Consider the following 8,399-nt stretch of genomic DNA (forward strand, 5'->3'; position numbering starts at 1 on the left):
GCACTGGGAAGGGAGAAGTGTTCCACTTAGACAAAATGCAATGTGGAGTTTGGCAGCTGTCACCTCTGCACCTGGTGCACAGCACCACCTGGGAGGTGACCTGGGTCTCTGCTGTGCGTGCAGGAAGAGCATGGAGCCTCCTGGTAGCTGTCCCCGATCTGGTGGCTCCAGGTAAGCAAGTCTAAGTGAGTCTTTCTGTCTACCCCGGGGCTGCAGAGCACCCTTGTCCCCAAGGGAGACACCACATGGTGGTCAAGAGCTGCAGGACCTCCTCACGTCCAGTGGCACTGTCCTTTTGAATGACTCATGGCACACAGGCAGGGGCCACAGAAATGTCACCTTCCAGCTGCTCTCTAAGCTATTAGTGGACATATCTCATGGGCATACTGTGGGGTAACTGCCCACCCACCGAAGCCCAGAGACTGCCATGCTCTGTGGATGGTCACTGACTACAGCAAGAGGCAAAGGCAGAGGGCCACAGAAAGGTCGGTGGAGTGGCCACAGGTGGGGAGCACGGGTGGGCTGTCCACTCACTGAAGACCCTCCCGCTGCCCGACTGGCCTGCGTGTGTCAGGGCAGGAAGTGAGAAGGGGCCCACAGAGCCTTCCCTCCCTGTTGGGGTGGAGATGTGGTCTGGGAAGCAGAAGCACCCACGGCCTTTAAATACCTATATACATCTGTAACATAATTTAAAAAGTGTTTCGACAATATAAAAACCTCAACAGCATCTGCCCCTACTAAGATTGTTTTTAATCTTTATAGTCCATTAAAAAATTAGATCCCAACTTTCTCAGGTTCCTTCCCTGGTCTTTTTAAAAAAAAGTGATTTAAATTTAATTCACACTTACACAAATAGAAAGCTATTTGATTGGCAACAACCTGCAGCAGAAAGCCCCCTGGCTGTCCCTGAACGTAGAGAAGGGCAGAGCCTCATGTGTCCCTGTCCCCAGCATGGGGCTGGGTGGCGACCCCCTCCGTGGAAGCAGTCTTCCCACTCCCCGCAGCCCCTGGTGACAGCACGGGGCTCTGCGCTCGCAGCCTTGTGCTCAGGGCGCCTGTTCAGATGACCAGGTCATTGTGGTCAGTGGGGCTGAAGGCGGCTGCTCGCAGGATGTCCAGCGAGTTCACCAGGATCAGCATCCCCGTGAGGTGTTTTCAGCGCTTGGTGATGGGGTTTTTCATCTTGTCTAGGCCTCTGTGCAGTTCCTGGATGACATCCCGGTAGCTGTCCCCGATCTGGTGGCTCCAGGTAAGCAAGAAGTCATATGCGGGTTTCCACATGGCCTCACTGTCCACCACCCCATTCCTGTCGTGGTGGGGAGACTCGTAAGCATCCATCTGTTGCTTGGAGACCTTGGCCAGCTTCTCAGCCAGCTCCCGCCAGCGCTGCGCCACCTCCACGGCTGTGGTCAGGAGCACAAAGTCCTGGATGAGCCTGACCACCAGGCCCTGGCAGTCCATCTTCAGTAAGGCCATCACGAGCTCCTTCTGGAAGGACTTCCGGTCTTTGTTCTCGGGGTTGTTACAGTCCTCCTTCAGCTTCTCCAGGACACAGGCCACACGCTCAGGCTCGCTGTCCAGTTCCACCCGGCAGAAGAAGGTGAGCGGCAGGCTCCCGTAGCCCAGGGCGTCCGCGAAGGAGCGCCAGCTGCTGATGTTCTCCATGAGCAGGGTCCGCACCAAGGCGTAGATGTAGGTGAGGAACTTGCAGGGCCGGAGGATCTGCTCCAGCAGCACAGAGGTGCTCAGCTCGGGGGCCCGAGAGCAGGCTGGGCCTGGCCCTCCCGACCACCAGCACATTCTTGGCGTGCACCAGGCCCACCTTGCCCTGGTAGTAGCCTATGTACCACTCCTTGGTCCACAGCTGCCCCTTCAGCCGGATGCGCTCCTCGCTCAGCAGAGCCACCGTGTCCCCCTTCTTGTACTCCAGCAGGTAGTGGTTCTTGCTCTGCCTCACCACGGTCTTGAGCAGCTTGCCGAACTTGAGGCTGGACATGGGCCGGTCCTGAAACGTCGGGTACTTGGTGGTGGCGGCAAACGGGGACAGGATGATCTTCCCCACCTCGTTCTTCTTGAGAAACCGCCTCTGCCCGGACGGCTTGATGGCACTCTTGGGTGGAGGCTGTGGCGTCTGGATGCAGAACTGGGTCAGGATGGCCTCCTGGTCATCCTTCACCTGCACCCGCAGCGTGAAGTCTGAGAGCTCGCCAGGGCTCTGGCAGGTGATGGGGAAGACGAGACGGCTCACCTTGCCCAGCTTCACCTGGAACCCTCTCACCACTCTGGCCTGCTCACTGGCCTTGACCTCATAGTTGGTCATGTTGGAAAACATGCAGACTTTGAGGTCCTGGGGCCTGGACAGGAGGAACTGGTGTTTTCCCCACAGATGCAGAGCCACGGGGGGCAGGGCTGGGGGCCTGCCGTGTGACCTCGCTCACCAGGAGCATCTTGGGGGCGCAGTCGTGCCCGAAAATGGTCACTACCGTCTTGAAGGAGGGGTGGATGTGTTTGGGACCGTAGAGACCCACGGTGACCTTCTTATTGATTAAATCCCACACAGTGGAAGGGTAGAGAATGTTTGGGCTGTGGGCCACAATGGCCAGGTACATGCAGGGCTCCAGGTTGTCCAACTGCACCTGGACGGTGTTCCCATGGCTGTAGGTGAGTGGGATGGGCAGATATGGCCCTTCTTTCAAGTCGCTCCTCAGACACTGGAGACCTACTGTGCTTTTGCTAAAAATGTCATTTTTCACCTCAGCAGAAACCTTCATCTCCAAGAAGAGGAAGGTGTTCACCTCCAGGTTACTGAGCTTGACCTCTAGCACGGGGCTGATGCTGCTGGACTTGTCGCTGTTGAGCTCCAGCGGGGGGTCCAGTAGGGCTCTCATGGAGATCTGTTGCATCTCCCCAGGGGCGACGTGGCCCTCGGGCACGTGGATGCTGATGTTGGTGTCTGGGAGCTGCACGGCGCCCCCAGAACTATCCAGCTTGTATACAATGTTCGTCTCCACGGTTTGTGTCTGGGCCCAGCCTGGGCTCTGGCCAAGCAGATCCAAGTCGTGGCAAGACCGGGGGAACTTCCGGTGGTTTAGCCACGCAGTCCTAAAGTCCTCCCGGCTCTGAAATTGCTCGGGAGCAGGGGATTTCAAACCTGTGAAAAAACTCGATGTGGTGGACGCATCTGACTTGGCTTGCAGGACGGAGAGCTCCAAAAGGCTGTAGGATCGCTTGCTTCTAAAGAAGGGGTTGTCCCGTTTGACCGGCTGCTCGGTGTGGAGTCCATTGGTGGCCGGGAGCTCGTCGAAGATGTTGCCGGTGCTGTTGGTGGTCGCAGAGCTGGATTCAGTGAACGAGGACGTTCCGGTATCAAACAGCAGCAGGTCCACGGTGCTTCTGGGAGTCAGCTCGTCCAAGCCGGGCATCACCGGCACGTTCCCGTTCAGGAAAGGGTTTGTTTGGACCCCGCTCCAAAAAGGATTATTACTGTGTGCTTTGCTGGATCCCTTCTGATCATCTGTCCACCCCCCGAGCAGATCCAGCTCCGTGGCCACCTCGTCTGGGCTGTCTGGAAGATTGTCTATCATGCCGCTGTCGCTCAAGGTGGAGTTCCGGGAGTTCAAGGGCTGCACGTAGGAGGAGGGGATGTAGCCCATCTCGGTGGTGTTGTTTGCGTACCACCACTCCCCTCCCGACGTGTCCAGGATGTAGAGGTGGTCGCCCTTGGAGAACTTCAAGGTGGTGAAGTTGGTGGGGCAGTAGTCCTTGATGGCGATCACTTCCTTTGCGTTTCCAAAAGGGGTGGGGGTATCGGCCAGCAAGGCACTGGGAGAAGGCACTTTGACATCATTAAAGCTGGTCTCTGAAAACCCTTCACTCAGGTCGATCAGGGTCCCCTCCGACTTGCACCGAGGGAGGCCACTGGAGTTGGCTGCTCGGATCCGCTGGGCCGCCATCTGGAAACCCTGGGCCAGGGGTCCACTAAGGGTACATGTCTCTTCCTCTGCTTCCTGGAGCAGCAATGGTGCTTCTGTCTCAAGCAACCAAGCTGCGCAGCTGCAACTCGGCAGCGTGCTTCTTCCTGGCTCCCATGGCGTCCCCGCGGGCTCCTGTGGCGCTCTGGTCGTCCAGCGGCTCGCCCGGCCGGGGGCGCGCGCGGCTCCGGGAAGCACCGCGGCGGAGGCGAGGGGGAGAGGGGCCGGGACCGCAGCGAGTGCCCGGAGCGCTCGGCCCCCGCCCCGCGGGCGGAGGGGTGGCCCTGGTAGGGTGATTTTGAATTCCCACTTGCTTTATTTATTTATTTACTTTAGCTTTAGAACCAAATCACAGATAACATTTCAGGCTTTAAGAGCTAAGTTTTTACTTTTTTTTCTAATTTTTTTAGTTGTTGGTAGACCTTTATTTTATGTACTTCTATGCGGTGCTGAGAATTGAACCCAGTGCCTCACACATGCCAGGCAAGTGTGCTACCACTGAGCCCCAGCCCCAGCCCCATTTTACTTTTTTACCAAAGTAGAAAATATCAAAGCATATCACACAGAGCATTTTATTATTCCTTTTCAGGATCAGATGCAAAAGAGTATGAGAAGAGAAGATTGGGGTATGGGATCTAAATAAAGTAATTGTCCAAGTCACTTGCCTTTTATCAATTTTATTTTTAGAAAAGTGCATATTCTATAACATAGAAGCACCTTAGGCCAAGGAGCTTGTCAGTCTTCATTACTTGATTAAGACTCACAGTTAATGTAGCCCATGCATATTCAAGTAGCAAATGCTTTCTTTTGACCTAATAGCATACATTCTGTCCATCCTGATCTATCTTGAGAATCTCTACAGAAACATGGCCTCTGGCAGGTTGTGAAAGATCTATAGAGACAAGAGAAGAATTAAGGGAGGTCTGTGTTTCTCAAGATTTTTTAGGAGACCTAGAATTTCTTGTTTTTTCAGGATATTATCTATTATAGCATGTATCTTTCCTTGGATAACCGTATCCATCATTTATGGGGGCATTTATATTACAGTTAGAGAAACTGGGTCCTGTGTGAATGCATTGGGAAGAGGGGAAAGGTCTGTCTACTGCTTTCTTGTCACTTCCCCATAAACTACAAGTACAAATCATAAACATTGCATATAATATTTATATACTTGGAGAAGAAAAGGAGGGAAGACTTCTGTTGGTTGAACTCTGTCCTCTGTCTTGGCTTGGCAATTTGCTTTTTGTATCACTTAGAATATCTTTGCTTGAAAATATTAGAAATCTAGTTCAATTGACTTAAACAAAAATGTTAAATGTAGATTAAAAAATTAAGCCATGCACATATTAAGCAACAGGGTTAGCAAGAACCCAGCTTCTTTCCATCTTATATTTCTGCCCTCTTTCAGGTGTTAGCTTCTTTGCAGACTTGTTCCAGGTTGGGTATTGGGCTTCTGAATGTCCTCACATAGTAGAATGTTTGAAGGCCAGAAATGAGAAGGAATAGTCATCTCTCCATGCATCTTTTGTTTTATTAAGAGTGAATAGAACTTTCTTAGAAGACCCTCAGAAATTCTCCTTCCTAGTTGATTGGCTGGAATGTCAAACCATACCCTAAAATAAAACTTTGTAAGGGGAATGAAGTTACTGTGCTTGTCCTAGTCCTGTCCAGTCTCAAACCTAAGGCTGGGAAGGGCCTTGCTTCTTGTTCTGGGGTATGAAGTGTGGGCAGTCAGTATCTGAACAAAACCACAAAGTCAGGGCCTATTAAAAAGAAAAGGGTGGGAGAAATAACTGTTGGATAGGAACTTACCACTTCTCCTTTAATTCTTCTAACAATTATGTTCAGAACACTGTGTTCAGACATTCAGAACACATAGAGAATTGAATGATGTTACCCCAGGTCATAGAGCTAAAAAATAGAGAGCTAGATTTAAATCCAAATGGTTTACGCTCCAAGGCCCTAGATTTTGGAGGAAACCAAAAAGGGGAAAAATAACTAAAAACAGAGTGATTACATCACTTAAATACTTCAGAGAGAACAGCAATGGATTTTTAACTCACAATTTGGTAATGATGTTATATTTTTGGATTATAAAAATAACATGTTTTGATATTAGAAAAATATTAGAAAATTCAGAAGAATTTAAGGAAGAAAATATTTTTCCCCATAATTTCCCTATCTATTAACATTTCAGGGTATTTTATCTTTGTCTTTCTGTATACACACCCCACTTAAATACTAAAAAAAATTATTGATTGCTTTCTATTTAGAATAATATGTCAATGTATAAATATATGTGCAGATATGCATTATAAACACATTGGAAATAAGCTGTTTTAGATCTTGCTGTTTAACAACTTTATATTATGCATGTTTTGTGCATTTTCTTATAAACTATAATTCTTCAGCAACATCATTTTTAATGACTACCAAGTCATCCATTTTATAGATAACAAAATGTACTAGACAGTATTTATTTGCCTCTCCCTCTTTTTCTTTATGGAAAGTAACACTGTAAATGAGCATCCATATATGATATCTCTTTGAACACACTTTTATTATTTCCTTGGGATATATAGTTTTTGAAAGAATGGGTTACTCAGTTGGTACAGTGCTTGCTGAAAATGCACAGGGCCCTGGGTTCAATCCCTGGCATCACAAAAATAAATAAATAATAAAGTTGTCTAATTGTCTATACCTCCCTGGTGTCAATGGAGGTGTTATTACTGGCATCATGAATAAAGGCTGACCCCCAGATATTATTTTCAAAAATGACTTCTTTTGGCTTCATAAAACCATATGCCAAAAGAGCACTCTTATCCCAGACATGGTAATTCCCAGACTGTGATCAGTATAGTCATCAATGTGGTTATAGAGAAGCAATGACAGGGGACGCAGGCAGAGTTGTGATGTGGGTAATGCCACTGCAGCTCCTCTCAGCCACCAGCCCCTCTTACCTTCAGAGTGTTGCTATTCCCCATTCCAAGCCCCCCATTCTTCCTGGCCTTGTCTAAGCAGTGCTTGGTGACCACTTTGGTTTACTGAGAAGAGTTTTGTTTTCCTCTATGTCTGCTATAGACTGTTGATTTCTGAATGACCTAAGGCAGGTCAAATGCCTAATGTTGGCCCTGGCACATGGGAAAATTCAATCACTACTCATTGATCATCATTGATAATAGGATCTTGGTGCTATGAACTTATTTGATTTCCAGGAAGAGATGGATTCCCAGCCAATCCCAAGTTCCCTTATTACTATAGAGATATCTTTGTTATAGTTTTTGGCAGAGGGTGTAGCTCATTCTTCACCTTTATCTTTCTTTCTCCTGTGTATCTGGGTCTGTCTTTCCTAGGTGTTCAGAAAACTTTATAGATAATGATTAATATTTTTCTGGCACCTTTTGTGTTGAGGCAATATGCTTACCACTGTGGGAGTGTCAAGGAAGGTTTGTGTATAGATAGATCACCCAGATGGTTGAGATAGACTAATTTTTCTTCTGAGGTCAGGAGGAGATCAAAAGTAGCCATTAGAAAATGATCAATTAGTATTCCCTTTTGAGTACTCACAGCTCCAGAAAGCCCTTATACAAGTGAAGAGGAGGACAAAGAAGAATGAAACAGTATGTATTATTATTAGGGAAGTAATAACCAGTATGTAAATGAGTATGACCACACAGGAAAACTCTTTTGAGTCAGTGTGAATCATAAGACCAAAGTGAATGCATAATAGCCACCCCACAAACCCTAGGTTACCTCCAGAAACTTGCCTATAGCCAGAAATAGCCCACCTGGCCGGAACAATGGAATCATGTGATGGGACTCAGATGTGGGTCTCCGTCTGCTAGCTCGTTAGTGTTGGATGATGCTCTTAGATAGGCAGACATAGAGAACCTCATTACTGTTCATACGAGTAAGATAATTATTAAAGGTTCTGCATTTTCAAATGGTGACAAAGAGAATGAAGAGGTAATGAGATGGGTAGGAATGGAGATCCCTTTATGAGTGCCCATGATGATGAGAGGATGAGGAAATGAAGAAGGGATAAGGGGAAAAACTGCCATTGTCACTTCCAGAGTTATTGAGCAATACCTAATTGTCTATGTCACAGGGGAATGGGAAGGCATTGCTAAGGCAATGGAAAAGTACTATTATCCTGGAAGGAGGCCTAGACAATGCTGGGCTGAAGAATCCATGATGGTGGAGGAAGGGTCAAAACTTGAATGCTTTCAATTTCAGGTTTTGTTCATTATTTATTAGTAGCCTCCTAAGCTGAGGTGGGAGAGCTGGATTTCAAGACTCCTGAAAACATTTTGATCATTAGTATGACACTAGGGGCTTCCCATATTTTTTTTAGAGGACAAAATGTAAAGGCTTTAATTTGATTTTTATGCTCTCATTGAACTAATGTCTTCTCAGAGTCTGGGAGAA

At 48.0% G+C, this 8,399-nt stretch overlaps 1 pseudogene; it reads right to left on the bottom strand.

Annotated features, from left to right (window-relative positions):
- Window positions 1-1,059: 1,059 nt before the first annotated feature.
- On the bottom strand, window positions 1,060-3,974 carry LOC143390251 (SH3 domain-binding protein 4 pseudogene; annotated as a pseudogene).
- Window positions 3,975-8,399: the final 4,425 nt, after the last annotated feature.

The sequence above is a fragment of the Callospermophilus lateralis genome, unplaced genomic scaffold, assembly GCF_048772815.1.
Source record: "Callospermophilus lateralis isolate mCalLat2 unplaced genomic scaffold, mCalLat2.hap1 Scaffold_52, whole genome shotgun sequence".
NCBI classification, from domain to species: Eukaryota; Metazoa; Chordata; class Mammalia; order Rodentia; family Sciuridae; genus Callospermophilus; species Callospermophilus lateralis.